General features: G+C 51.6%; 1 protein-coding gene across 2 annotated transcripts in view; it reads right to left on the bottom strand.

Moving 5' to 3' along the window:
* The window catches only part of GUCY2C (guanylate cyclase 2C), an 879,595-nt gene that overhangs the window by 714,860 nt on the left and 151,622 nt on the right, over positions 1 to 13,113 (bottom strand). The gene's annotated exons all lie outside the window — the stretch shown is intronic.

The following is a 13,113-nucleotide window of genomic DNA, read 5'->3' as shown; positions in this document are numbered from 1 at the left end:
CCTTAGGGTTGTTTTCCTCGGTTTTCTTTAACTGCCTGGTAATGGACCAAGTACAAGCATACAGTACTTGGAAGTTCTGATTTTCCAGGCTGTATATCCATTTTAGGGAAAATTATTCACTAGGCAGTCAAGTACAACAAGCCACAAAACAACTTTTCCACACCTTGGTTATATCCTGCCTTGATTACTGCAACCCATACCTTGGTTATATCCTGCCTTGATTACTGCAACTCTCTCCTCAATGGACTACCTTTACACAGTCTATACCCCCTTCAGTCTATTATGAATGCTGCTGCTAGACTTATTCACCTTACTAACCGATCAGCGACTGCTGCCCCTCTCTGCCAATCCCTTCACTGACTTCTACTAGCCCAACGTATAAAAAAGTACTAACCACAAAGTACAAAGCCATCCACAACACTGCCCCTAGCTACATCACCAACCTCATCCGCAGATATCATCCAAATTGTCCGCACAGTATTTTAATGATATTAAAACCCCAAAACAAACATTCAATATATTGTAGCACAACAGTCCTTAAATGTGGTGGCTGCATAAGTGTTTTTTTTCAAGTACAGAAAATACCAGTTGATCGTGCCAGAATTCCAATACCCTTCAAACATACTGTGCACTGAGCTGATATCTCAAACACTGTTTTTCAGTTTCTTCAGCTATCTTCTATGAGCAGCACCCAGGGACATGTTTGCCATGAGGCAAACAAGGCATTTGCCTAGGGCGGCGGCATGGCGGCAGTGCCGCCCCAGCTTTCCCATGGAAGCGAGACTTCCATGGGAAAGGGACAGGGGCAGGGCCGCCATGGCTGAGGGTACAGCAAGGAGGGTCACCCGGGCCAAAGGACCGGCTGCAGAGGAGAGCGGAGTGCTGGGCGGATCAGCGGTGAGCGCTCGAAGCGCGTGAGGGGCGGGGCCCGCTGTCAGTGTGCCGGGATGTGCAGGAAGGTGCCAGCGAAGGAGGAAGCAGAAGAGGACGAGGTCAGGGTGGAGGAGCCCACCCGCTCTTTTGCCACCGGAGATCCTGGGGGAGAAGGGACACAGGCAGCCGTCCTGGAGTGATGCTGACACCATCTGGAGGAGCCGCTGCTGGACAGGTAAGTGCTTGGAGGACTGGTGCTTCCCCACTCCTGTCTCACTGTCCCCCGATACACTGCCCCCCACCTGTTCCACTTCCCCTCTCCTGTCCCCCACATTGTCCCACTACCCCCCATCTGTCCCCACTTCCCCCCACCTGTCCTTCTGTGCTCCTCCTGTCCAGGTGCCCCTCACCTGTTCCTCTGCACTCCTCCTGTCCTGCTGCCCCCCACCTATCCGTCTGCGCTCCTCCTGTCCCACTGCCCCTCACCTATCCTTCTGCGCTCCTCCTGTCCTTCTGTGCTCCTTCACCTGTCCCACTGCGCTCCTCCTGTCCCACTGCCTCTCACCTGTCCCACTACGCTCCTCCTGTCCCACTGCCCCTCACCTGTCCCACTGTGCTACTCCTGTCCCACTGCGCTACCCCTGTCCCACTGCCCCTCACCTGTTCCACTGTGCTTCTCCTTTCCCGCTGCCCTGATCCTGTCCCATGCCCCTGTCAAGCTGCCCCCCATCTGTCCCTCTACTCTCCTCCTGTCCCACTGCCCCTCACCTGTCCCTCTGTGCTCCTCCTGTCCCACTACCCCTCACCTGTCCCTCTGTGCTCCTCCTGCCCACTGCCCCTCACCTGTCCCTTTGCGCTCCTCCTGTCCCACTCCCCTATCCTGTCTCTTTGCGCTCCTCCTGTCCCACTGCCCCGATCCTGTCCCATGCCCCCTGTCACGCTGCCCCCCCGCCTGTCCCTCTGCGCTCCTCCTGTCCCACTTCCCCTCACCTATCCTTCTGCACTTCTCCTGTCCCACTGTGCTTCTCCTGTCCTGCTGTCCTGATCCTGTCCCATGCCTCCCCATCACGCTTTCCCCTACCTGTCCCTCTGCGCTCCTCCTGTCCCACTGCCCCTCACCTGTCCCTTTGTGCTCCTCCTGTCCCACTGCCCCTCACCTGTCCCTTTGCACTCCTCCTGTCCCGCTGCCCTGATCCTGTCCCATGCCCCCTGTCACGCTGCCCCCCACCTGTCCCTCTGCGCCCCTCCTGTCCCACTGCCCCTCACCTATCCTTCTGCACTTCTCCTGAATCACTGCACTTCTCCTGTCCCATGCCCCTTGTCACGCTGCCCCCTACCTGTCCCTCTGCGCTCCTCCTGTCCCACTGTGCCTCTCCTATCCTTCTGGCTCCTCCTGTCCCACTGCCCCTCACCTATCCTACTGCGCTCCTCCTGTCCCACTGCCCCTCACCTGTCCCACTGTGCTCCTCCTGTCCCACTGCGCTACTCCTGTTCTGTTGCCCTGATCCTGTCCCATGCCCCCCATCACGTTGCCCCCCACCTGTCCCTCTATGCTTCTCCTGTCCCACTGCCCCTCACCTGTCCCTCTGTGCTCCTCCTGTCCCACTGCCCCTCACTTGTCCCTCTGTGCTCCTCCTGTCCCACTGCCCCTCACCTATCCCTTTGTGCTCCTCCTGTCCCACTGCCCCGATACACCAATGATGGGACAATATTCCTCCCACTGATACCAATGATGGGGCACTTCCTCCCACTGACACCAAAGATGGGGCACTATTCCTTCCACTGACACCACTGATGGGGCACTATTCCTCCTACTGACACTAATGATGGGGCACTTCCTCCCACTGATACCAATGATGTGGCACTATTCCTTCCAATGACACCAATGATGGGGCACTTCCTCCCACTGATACCAATGATGGGGCACTATTCCTCCCCCTGACACCAATGATGGGGCATGATTCCTCCCACTGACACTAATAATGGGGCACTTCCTCCCACTGATACCAATGATGGGGCACTATTCCTCCCCCTGACACCAATGGTGGGACACGATTCCTCCCACTGACACCAATGATGGGGCACGATTCCTCCCACTGACACCAATGATGGGGCACGATTCCTCCCACTGACACCAATGATGGGGCACGATTCTTCCCACTGACACTAATGATGGAGTACTATTCCTCCCACTGATACCAATGATGGGGCGCTATTCCTCACACACTGACACTAATGATGGGGCACCATCATTGGTGTCAGTGGGAGGAATAGTGCCCCATCACTGGTGTCAGTGTGAGGAATAGTGCCCCATCATTGGTGTCGGTGGGATGAATAGTGCCCCATCATTAGTGTCAGTGGGAGGAATCGTGCCCCATCATTGGTGTCAGTGGGAGGAAAAGCGCCCTATCGTTGTCAGTGGGTGGAGCTCTAATAGGAAGAGGTGGCACCTAAAGAGGAAGGGGTGGAGTTTGCAGATGAAAGGGTGGGGCAAATTTAGATGCAGGGGTGCCCGATTTTAGCCTTGCCTAGGGCAGCACAAAACCAAAATACACCACTGGCAGCGCCCCTCCTCCTCATCTGCCTCCTTGTAATAGAGATGAGGAGGAAGTGGTGTTTGTAGTCCAAAACAGGAAAGCAGACTCAGTGATAATGCTACTCCACAGATACAGAATGATGAATGGGAGTTGCCACTCTAGGATAGGGCTCATGGCAGGCTTACCAAATGAAAATCAAGGAAAGAAGTTTAAAAAAAGACAACTAATGCAGTGTGGCATTGCACCAAAGCTTGGGGGACGGAGACCTAACATCACACTATCTCCCTCCCACTTAACACACTATCTCTCTCTCTCTCTCTCTGTCTCTCATTCTCTCTCTCTCTCTGTCTCTCACTGCCTCTTTCTCTCAAATTCAAATACGCTTTTTTTTGGCAGGTAGTGGCAGCAAGTAAGTGGCCCACATAGATTAGTACTTGGGGCAATGTATCAGGAAGTGGTCTTCATCCTCCAGGACCCCCTGGTCAAATTACTGGTACAGTCTAAACTCCCTGGGCTTGTAGGTCTGTCTATGCCATCCTAGTTCGATTTCCAGGCTGTGGGTGCTCTGTCTGTACAGGCACAGGGTCTGTCTGTCTTTGGTGTGTTGTAGCACCTCCAGGTATGGGGTCACTCTCTGCCGTGACTCGTAAATAGTTAGTTTTTTGGAGTTTGCTATTTTATTTTTTTGAGATTTTGTCAGGCTGAATTGCTGGGAGTATGGGATAGACAAGGCACTGATGAGTTGTTGCAGGCCATATGACTTGGGCTGGTCCTTATTAGTCAGTAAGGCTTTATGGTGGTATAAGTTAGGACTGCTGTTTTCATATGGTCGAGCACTCTTTTGTTCTGTGAGAAGTGAGGGAAATCTGCCAAACTCAGTACAGCAAGCACTGTTGGAGGTGCTCCAATGGACTTGGAGTAGGTGCTTGCAGAATTCCATATGAAATATTTTTGTCGGGCTGAGTCCATTTGGAATGGTCTGGGTAGGTAACAGGACCACAAACTTCACTACCATAAAGAAGGATTGGGGTAATGACGCTATTAAATATATAAGCCAGACTCTAGCATAGAAGGCTCATAGAGGCCTTGACTTTTAGAGCGTCTATGGCTGGCTTGAAATTTCCTGATTGGTTAATTTCTAGGTGCGAGGTATGTGTAGCTGTTAGTTGAATCAAGAGTGCAGTTGCTTAATGTAAAGGAAGGGCCCTTTGTTAGATTTTGTGCCCTTGTGTTCCTTTGGAACACCACGATTTTTGTTTTCTTTAAGTTGATAGGTAGTGCCCATGTCACACGGGATTTCTCCAGCACTTCTAGGCTCTCTCTGTTGATCACAGTAATAGAAGTTCATCTTCATACAACAGGAACTTCATCTCAGTGTCATGTAATGATGTCCCAGGTGCTGTGGAGGATTCTTAAGCTGCAGCCAGTTCAATGATGTAGATGATAAAAAGGGTTGGACTTCAGGCGTGTCTGACTCCACGGTCCTGTTGAAAGTGCTGTGTTCTTTTCTCATTCATCTTTATGCTACAGCTGTTCTCAATATATAAACTCTTGATGACATCATATGTTTTTCCTCCTATTCCACTCTCTAATAGTTTGAGGAATAGGCCTGGGTGCCACACTGAATCAAAAGTTCACAAAAAAGCGAATAGCATTCCATGTTTTGTATTGTGAACATGGTTTTAATGAGATTGAGTGTCAGAATGGGCATGCCAGTAGAGAAGATGGCTCCTCTGGACAGACTTCTGTGCATCTTCACAAGCTATTCTACATTCCTTCTCATGGACATAGTAATTTGGCACATGCTTATACTTATGTGCATGTGCATGCGCATGCGCGAATATTCGAGCACGCTCATCTATGCGCATACCCATGCATGGCGGCATGCTCATGTGCACCCGTGACAGATAGTGGTGCCAAATGGGCTATTTAAACTGAGCCAGTGCTCTGGTACAGTGCTGCTTTGTTTTCAGCCTTCTGTGTCCTGAGAACATTTGATCCTGTATCCTGACTCCAGTTGCTGACCCGGATCGTCTTGATTACTCCCTGAATTCTGCCTGTACTGACCTCAGCTTGCCTTCTGACTACCACTTCTGCCTGCCACATTTACTACTGCTCCACTGATCGGCTACTGATCCAGTGTAGCTGGACCACACTTTTGCCTGTGCCCCTGTACTTGATCTGTCTTGCCAGTGTATGATTCAGCCTGCCTGACTCTGCTATTCCTCCTGCTGTTGTCAGGATCTTCCTGCCAACTGGTTGTGACTGCTTACCCACTGTCTGCAACCAGTATACACATTGCCTGTCTGCTACTGCCAGCCTGCTTTGGTTTGCTGCTCACCAGCTGCCACCTAGCCTGCCTACTTCACTGAAGATCTCTGGAAACCACCCCTGCCTGGTGTGGTCACCTGCTGTGCTAGCAAGACTTATAAGCACTTGTGCCACTCTGCACTCCAGCACCTTCTGTCCACACTATCAGGGATGCCAAGTCAGAGGTGGAAGAGAGGCCTTTCTCATCATACCAGGTACGTGTTACTGAGCAAGGTATAGATGTAGTCTGTGGTAAGATGGTTTGGCATGAACCCTGCCTGCTGAGGACGTTATGTTGTGTAAGGAAGTTGAGTATCCTTTTGATCAGGATACTGTTGAATAGTTTTCCCAGTGTGCTGCTGACACATATCCCTCTATAGCTGTCTAGGTGCTACTGGTCTCCATGTTATGGATGGGTGGTATGAGGCCTTAGTTCAATACTTTAGAGTAATAACCAGCACTTAGGACCATGTTGAACAATTTTCATATTACAGCATGTACATCTGGGGAGCGATGTTTATTCATTTCTCGCAGGAATAAATCCATCCCACTTACCTTTTTAGTCTGTAGGTGTTTTTCTCCATTATTTCTTGCAGTGTAACCGGTACAACTAGGGGGTTTTGGAAGTCCTAGATTTTTTTCCTTCATATCATTTAGTCTTTTGATGATGTCTGTTTGTTGCACAGTTAGCGCCTCTTCTGAAATATCTTTATAGAGATTCTTAAAGTAGTTGAGCCAGATGTTGCCATCTTGGATGTGGTCATATTTCTTGGGTGCTGAGCCAATAATTTTCCATATTTCCCAGAAAGAGTTTTACTCTTCTAACTGAATGTCAGGGCAGGGTCACGCACTGACTGATGACAACCACCACCCACAGACCGGAGTCCCTCAGGGCGCGGAGTCTAAGTCCCAGGCTGCCCTTCACCAGGGCCCCTGATGGTGGGGATGGACTTGACGCAGCCAGGAACCAGGTCGCGGCCCCCAAGACACCCCAGCTGCGGTAGTGGCCACCGCCAATGGCGTGTAGCTGGTAGGGACCAGATAGACAAAGAGTAGTCGGGCAGGCCGGGTCGATAACAACGAGACAAACGGTACAGAACGGTAGACAAGAATAACAGGTCACAGGCCGGGTTCAGCAACGGAAGGTCAGATCAATGGAAAACGCAGAGAATGGTCAGTCAAAAGCCGACTCAGATTCCAGGAGAGCCACGAGAGTATAAACAGAGCTACAGTCACACTAACACACAAGACACGAATGCAAAGGGCACGTGCGGACAACAGGCTTATATGTGATCAACCACACCCCTCTGGGGGATAGACCGCAGAGGCCTGAAGGCATAAAAGATTCCCACCATGCTCTACAGAAATCCAAGATGGATGCCAGCACATGGAGCAGCATAACCTCTGGGAAAAGGTAGGACCTTGACAGTACCTCCTCCTCAAGGACCCCTCCCCCTCCACGGCTCAACAAAAGGCTTCTGAGGAAAGCGGGCATGAAAAGCGTTGAGGAGGGCAGGAGCATGAACACCCGCAGAAGGAACCCAGGAACGCTCCTCGGGACCATAACCGCGCCAATGAACCAGGAACTGCACCCGGCCGCGCACCAATCGAGAGTCCAGAATCCGGCTCACCTCATACTCCTCCTGACCGTCAACCCGGATGGGACGGGGCCAAGGCAGAGAGGTAGTGAAGCGATTGCAGACCAGAGGCTTCAACAGGGATATATGGAAGACATTGGAGATCCGCATCCCAGGAGGAAGGGCAAGGGCATAGGCAACCAGATTCACCTTGCGGAGGATGCGAAAAGGGCCAACAAAATGGGGGGCCAGTTTGGGTGCGGACACCCGAAGATTGAGGTTGCGAGTAGACAACCACACCCGATCTCCGACCTGGTATGAAGGAGTGGGCAGCCGTCTGCGATCAGCCTGAAACTTCTGGCGCTGTGCCGAGTCCCTCAAGGACCTCTGGATCTGCCCCCATGAACAACGCAGGGCAGCAAGATGGTTCTCCACAGTCCTGTGGTGAGAACCTCTCAGGTAATACCGCAGGTTGGAACCCATAGTTGGCCATGAAGGGAGACATCCCGGAGAAGGAGTTGACAGCTGGGTTCCTGGCAAACTCCGCCCATGGCAGGAAATCAGCCCAATCGTCTTGATGGTCCGAGACATAGCAGTAAAGGAATTGTTCCAGGGCCTGGTTGGAATGCTCCGCAGCCCCATTGGACTGCGGGTATTAGGCCGAAGAGAAGGAGAGCCTGATACCCAACTGGGAGCAGAAGGCGCGCCAGAACCTTGACACGAACTGACTCCCACGGCCCGAGACAATTACCCTGGGCAACCCATGCAGGCGAAAAATCTCCCTGGAAAAAATCGTGGCCAGTTCTTGCGCCGTTGGTAATCTCTTGAGCGGAACACAATGGCACATTTTGGAAAAACAATCGACGACCATGAGAATGACCGTATGACCCCGAGACACAGGGAGGTCTACAATAAAATCCATGCCCAGGTGTGACCAAGGATGCTCCCCACTGGGACTGGGTTGCAGAAGACCCAATGGGAGATGCCGTGAAGATTTATTCTGGGCACAGACCGAACATGCCGCTACATAAGAAGCGATGTCGGCACAGAGAGTTGGCCACCAGAATGAACGAGAAATGACCCAGGACAACTGGTTCCTCCCCGGATGCCCGGCAGTCTTGGAGTTATGGTAGGTACGCAGCAGGCAGGTGCGCAATGCCTCAGGTATGAAACATCTACCATCCGGTTTCTCGGGAGGAGCGTCAGTTTGAGCTGCCAAAATCTGCTCCCCAAGGGGGGAAGTCAGACTGGTGCGAATATCAGCCAGGATCTGATCCGGAGGTCTGACCGAGGTTGGCTCCGAGTCCTCCCTGGACAACTCAGAGTATTGCCGCGACACTGCATCAGCCCTGACATTCTTGGAACCAGGCAAATAGGAAACCACATAGTTGAAACGTGACAAGAACAAGGCCCATCTGGCCTGACGGGGCGTCAATCTCTTGGTCTCCGAAAGATATGTCAGGTTTTTGTGATCGGTAAGAATGAGGACCGGAACCGTGGAGCCCTCGAGCAGGTGCCTCCATTCCTTGAGAGCCAGAATGATGGCCAACAACTCCCTATCTCCAATCTGGTAGTTGCACTCTGCAGAGGAAAGCTTCCTGGAGTAGAACCCACAGGGAAGTAAGGGTCCATCGGGCGACCGACGCTGACACAAGAGAGCGCCTACTCCCGTCTCGGATGCATCAACCTCGAGGACGAAAGGCAACTCAGGATTGGGATGAGACAGTATCGGAGCCGAGGCGAAGGTGGATTTCAGAGCCTCGAAAGCTACGATGGCCTTCTTGGTTAGGTCTGAGAGAGGTTTTGCCAGCGTGGAGAAGTTCCTGATGAACTTCCGATAATAGTTGGCGAAACCCAAAAAGCGCTGAATGGGCCGAAGACCATTGGGACGAGGCCACTGCAGAACCGCTGCAACCTTCTGAGGGTCCATGGAAAATCCCTCTGCAGAAATGATGTAGCCCAAAAAGGCATCTTGGGATCGGTGGAATTCACATTTCTCGAGCTTACAAAAAAGTTTGTTCTCTCGTAACCGTTTCAGCACCCGCTTGACATCCTGGATATGGGACTCCATGGAGGCAGAGTAAACCAGGATGTCATCCAAGTAGACCACCACGCACTGCTGCAACAAGTCACGAAGGACATCATTTATGAACTCTTGAAAGACTGCGGGCGCGTTACACAACCCGAAGGGCATCACCAGGTATTCATAGTGCCCGGTTCTGGTGTTAAACGCGGTCTTCCACTCGTCCCCCTACTTGATCCGTACGAGGTTGTACGCCGCCCTAAGGTCGAGTTTGGTAAAGACCGTTGCTCCCTTGAGGTGGTCGAACAACTCGGTAATCAATGGAATAGGGTAGGCATTCTTAATGGTGATTCGATTGAGACCCCTATAATCGATGCAAGGCTTCAATTCACCACCCTTCTTCTTTACGAAAAAAAGCCCGCTCCTGCTGGGGATGTAGACTTGCGAATGTGCCCCCGGGAAAGCGCATCCGCAACATACTCCTCCATTGGCCTTATTCTCCGCAATCGAGAGGGGATACACCCTGCCACGCGGAGGGGTAGCACCGGTTTGCAAGGATATGGCACAGTCGTAAGGACGATGGGGAGGTAAGGCACCAGCGCGCAGCTTGTCAAACACGTCCAGGTACTCCCCATAGTCAGTGGGCAACGCAGAGTCCGAGGAGGCACACAACACCTTAACCGGCCCACGGATGCACCCGGCCCCACACTGTGGAGACCACGAGAGAATCTCGGCCGTTCGCCAATTAAAGGTCGGATTGTGCCTCTGGAGCCAGGGATACCCCAAAACCACTGAATAGTGCGGGGAAGAATTTACCTGAAAACAGGCCAACTCCCTGTGAACCGCCCCAATGGCTACTTCAACCGGCAGAGTCTCGTGGGTAACCTGCGGCGGTTGCAGGGGCCTGCCATCTATCGCCTCAAGAACCAATGGGGTAACTCGAGCCTGCAGGGGAATGGAGTGCTGGGCGGCAAATGAGCTGTCCATAAACAACCCGCCGGCCCCAGAATCTACCAACGCCTGGGCCGTCACCGAGCCCTCTGCCCAAGAGAGGACAACGGTGATCAGTGGTTTATCCTTGCGGAACGCCGAGGATGAGGAGACTCCACCCAAGATCTGTCCCCGACAGGATCTCAGGTGCAAGCATTTCCCGGACGGACTGGACAGGACTGCCGAAAGCGACAGCCAATCAGTGACAGCCAGTACAGACAGCGACCCTCCCGACGCCGCGCAGCCCGCTCTCCCTCGGAAAGGCGAGCAAACCCCAGCTGCATGGGCTCACCACCAGACAAGCCATCCCCAGGAGGCGTGGGAGGAGAGGGAGGAATGGGTGGGACAGAAAACGCAGGCAGCAGTCGGTTGGAAGGCCGTGAACCCTGATGCATGGCCGCAACAGTCCATGAACCCTGATGCATGGACATGAGTAATTTGGCAGCCGAGGCGGAGCGAGCCGGCACGTCGAATACCCTACGGAAGGCGTCGACAAAGCCGGAAAACTCGTGAATCACCGGGTCATTCCTCTCCCATAAGGGATTTGCCCAGGCCAAGGCCTTGTCTGAGAGCAGCGAGATGAGGAAACCCACCTTTGACCTCTCAGTCGGAAAAGCGTGGGGTATTAACTCAAAATAAATGCCCACCTGGTTGAGGAATCCACGACACTGACTCGGCTCACCCCCAAAGCGCTTGAGAAGAGGGGCTGAACCTGTCATACCTCTGGGTACAGCAGCAGACGCGGAGGTGGGTGCAACCACCGGAGCAGCAGCGGGAGCAACCACCGGAGTGACAACTGGAGTAAGGTGCGTGGTGCGTGCAAGCAGAGTTTGCAATACCTGAGCATACTGAGCCAACAGGAGATCCTGTTGATCAAGTCTGGCGACTAACATGGGAAGCTGGGGTGTACCTGCACCGTCAGGATTCATGGCATTCGTGTAATTTCAGGGCAGGGTCACGCACTGACGACAACCACCACCCACAAACCGGAGTCCCTCAGGGCGCGGAGTCTAAGTCCCAGGCTGCCCTTCACCATGGCCCCTGATGGTGGGGATGGACTTGACACAGCCAGGAACCAGGTCGCGGCCCCTGAGACACCCCAGCTGCGGTAGTGGCCGCCGCCAATGACGTGTAGCTGGTAGGGACCAGATAGACAAAGAGTAGTCGGGCAGGCCGGGTCGATAACAACGGGACAGACGGTACAGAACGGTAGACAAGAATAACAGGTCACAGGCCGGGTTCAGCAACGGAAGGTCAGATCAATGGAAAACGCAGAGAATGGTCAGTCAAAAGCTGACTCAGATTCCAGGAGAGCCACGAGAGTATAAACAGAGCTATAGTCACACTAACACACAAGACACGAATGCAAAGGGCACGTGAGGACAACAGGCTTATATGTGATCAACCACACCCCTCTGGGGGATAGACCGCAGAGGCCTGAAGGCATAAAAGACTCCCACCATGCTCTGCAGAAATCCAAGATGGATGCCAGCACATGGAGCAGCATAACCTCTGGGAAAAGGTAGGACCTTGACACTGTTGTAGACTGTGGGAGATGAAGTTTTATTTTTTCTTTTTAGGGCTTGTTTGTAATTTTCTGTAGAATGCCATGGGCTATCCTTAGGTCTTTGTTGCCAGGGTATTTGTGTTTGTTATTTGAGAATGTTCTAGGGTGTTTCTTAGTGCTTTGCACTCTTTGTCAAAGCATTTATTGGATTGTTTGTTGGATGGTTTCTTGTAGTTGACTTTTCTCAGCTGGGCTGTTTCGGCAATGGTGTGTAATATATTGTGGAAATCCTTTGCTGCCTGATTCACACCTCATGGGCTTAACTAATAGGTGTTGTTTTGGAAGTTTTCAAGCTGTTTTTGATGTCAGGTCTGTCAGCTACCTCTCTGTATTTTGTGATAGACTGTATGGACCATTTAAATGATAGTGGCAGGTTGCAGACAGAAGTCCGATGGAGATTTGGAGAGTTTATTTGAAAATTTAATATATAGCAATAGTTGGTTGTGGTCTGACAAGTGTGGAGTGGAGTTCCTTTTTGGACTGACTGTAAAGGGATTTATCAGTGCAGGGTTCACACAGTATCTGTGATGGTATAATCTATCACACTGCTCCCTATGTGGGAGCTTAATTTGTATCTTCCGAGAGAGTCTCCATTGGTAAGTCTGTAGAGGATGTAGAGCCTCAGGCTCCAACACAGATTCAGTAGGTACTAGTGCTTCATCCAGGTCCATATTTCCAGGAGAATTTGTATGTCAGTCTCACATAGTCTTTGTTTGAAATCTGTATCATTTACTTTGCATCTAAAGGCTGAAGCGTAAAGACACTTAATTTTCCAGCTACTGATTACTAATGATGAAATTTTGTGTTTATATACCTTGTAATGAGTAAATTACCTTGGACAAACTGGATTATGGGTGGTTGTCGCTGTCTTTTTTGCTTTTGAGCTCAGTCACATTGGTTTATTGCATAATGTGCTGAGGAGGGTCCTTATCTCCTCCATGTCTCTGCTCTGTGGGTGTCTTGATGTCTATCTTAGTGTAGGCGGCTTCTTCCATTCTTGCCATCTTCGTGGCTCTGTTTTTGGGTTGATTTTATTTTTGTTGTATTGGATTAATAGAGAGGTTTGGGGTCTTCTTGTAATTGTAATTGTGTTTGTCTGAATGGTTTGTGCCAGATCCTGGATTGTGAATTCTATCCAGTACTATGTCTATAAATCATGTTGCCAGATGACTGACCCCTTGTGTGTTCAGGTATTTGTTGTCATAGAGATTTTGGGGCATTATAGAATGATGTTGT

This window comes from Staurois parvus, unplaced genomic scaffold (assembly GCF_062004578.1).
Source record: "Staurois parvus isolate SC_StPar_1 unplaced genomic scaffold, SC_StPar_1.0 ptg000436l, whole genome shotgun sequence".
Classification (NCBI taxonomy): domain Eukaryota; kingdom Metazoa; phylum Chordata; class Amphibia; order Anura; family Ranidae; genus Staurois; species Staurois parvus.
Note: the sequence above shows the minus strand (reverse complement) of the source record. Positions and strands in the feature narration are given on the sequence as shown.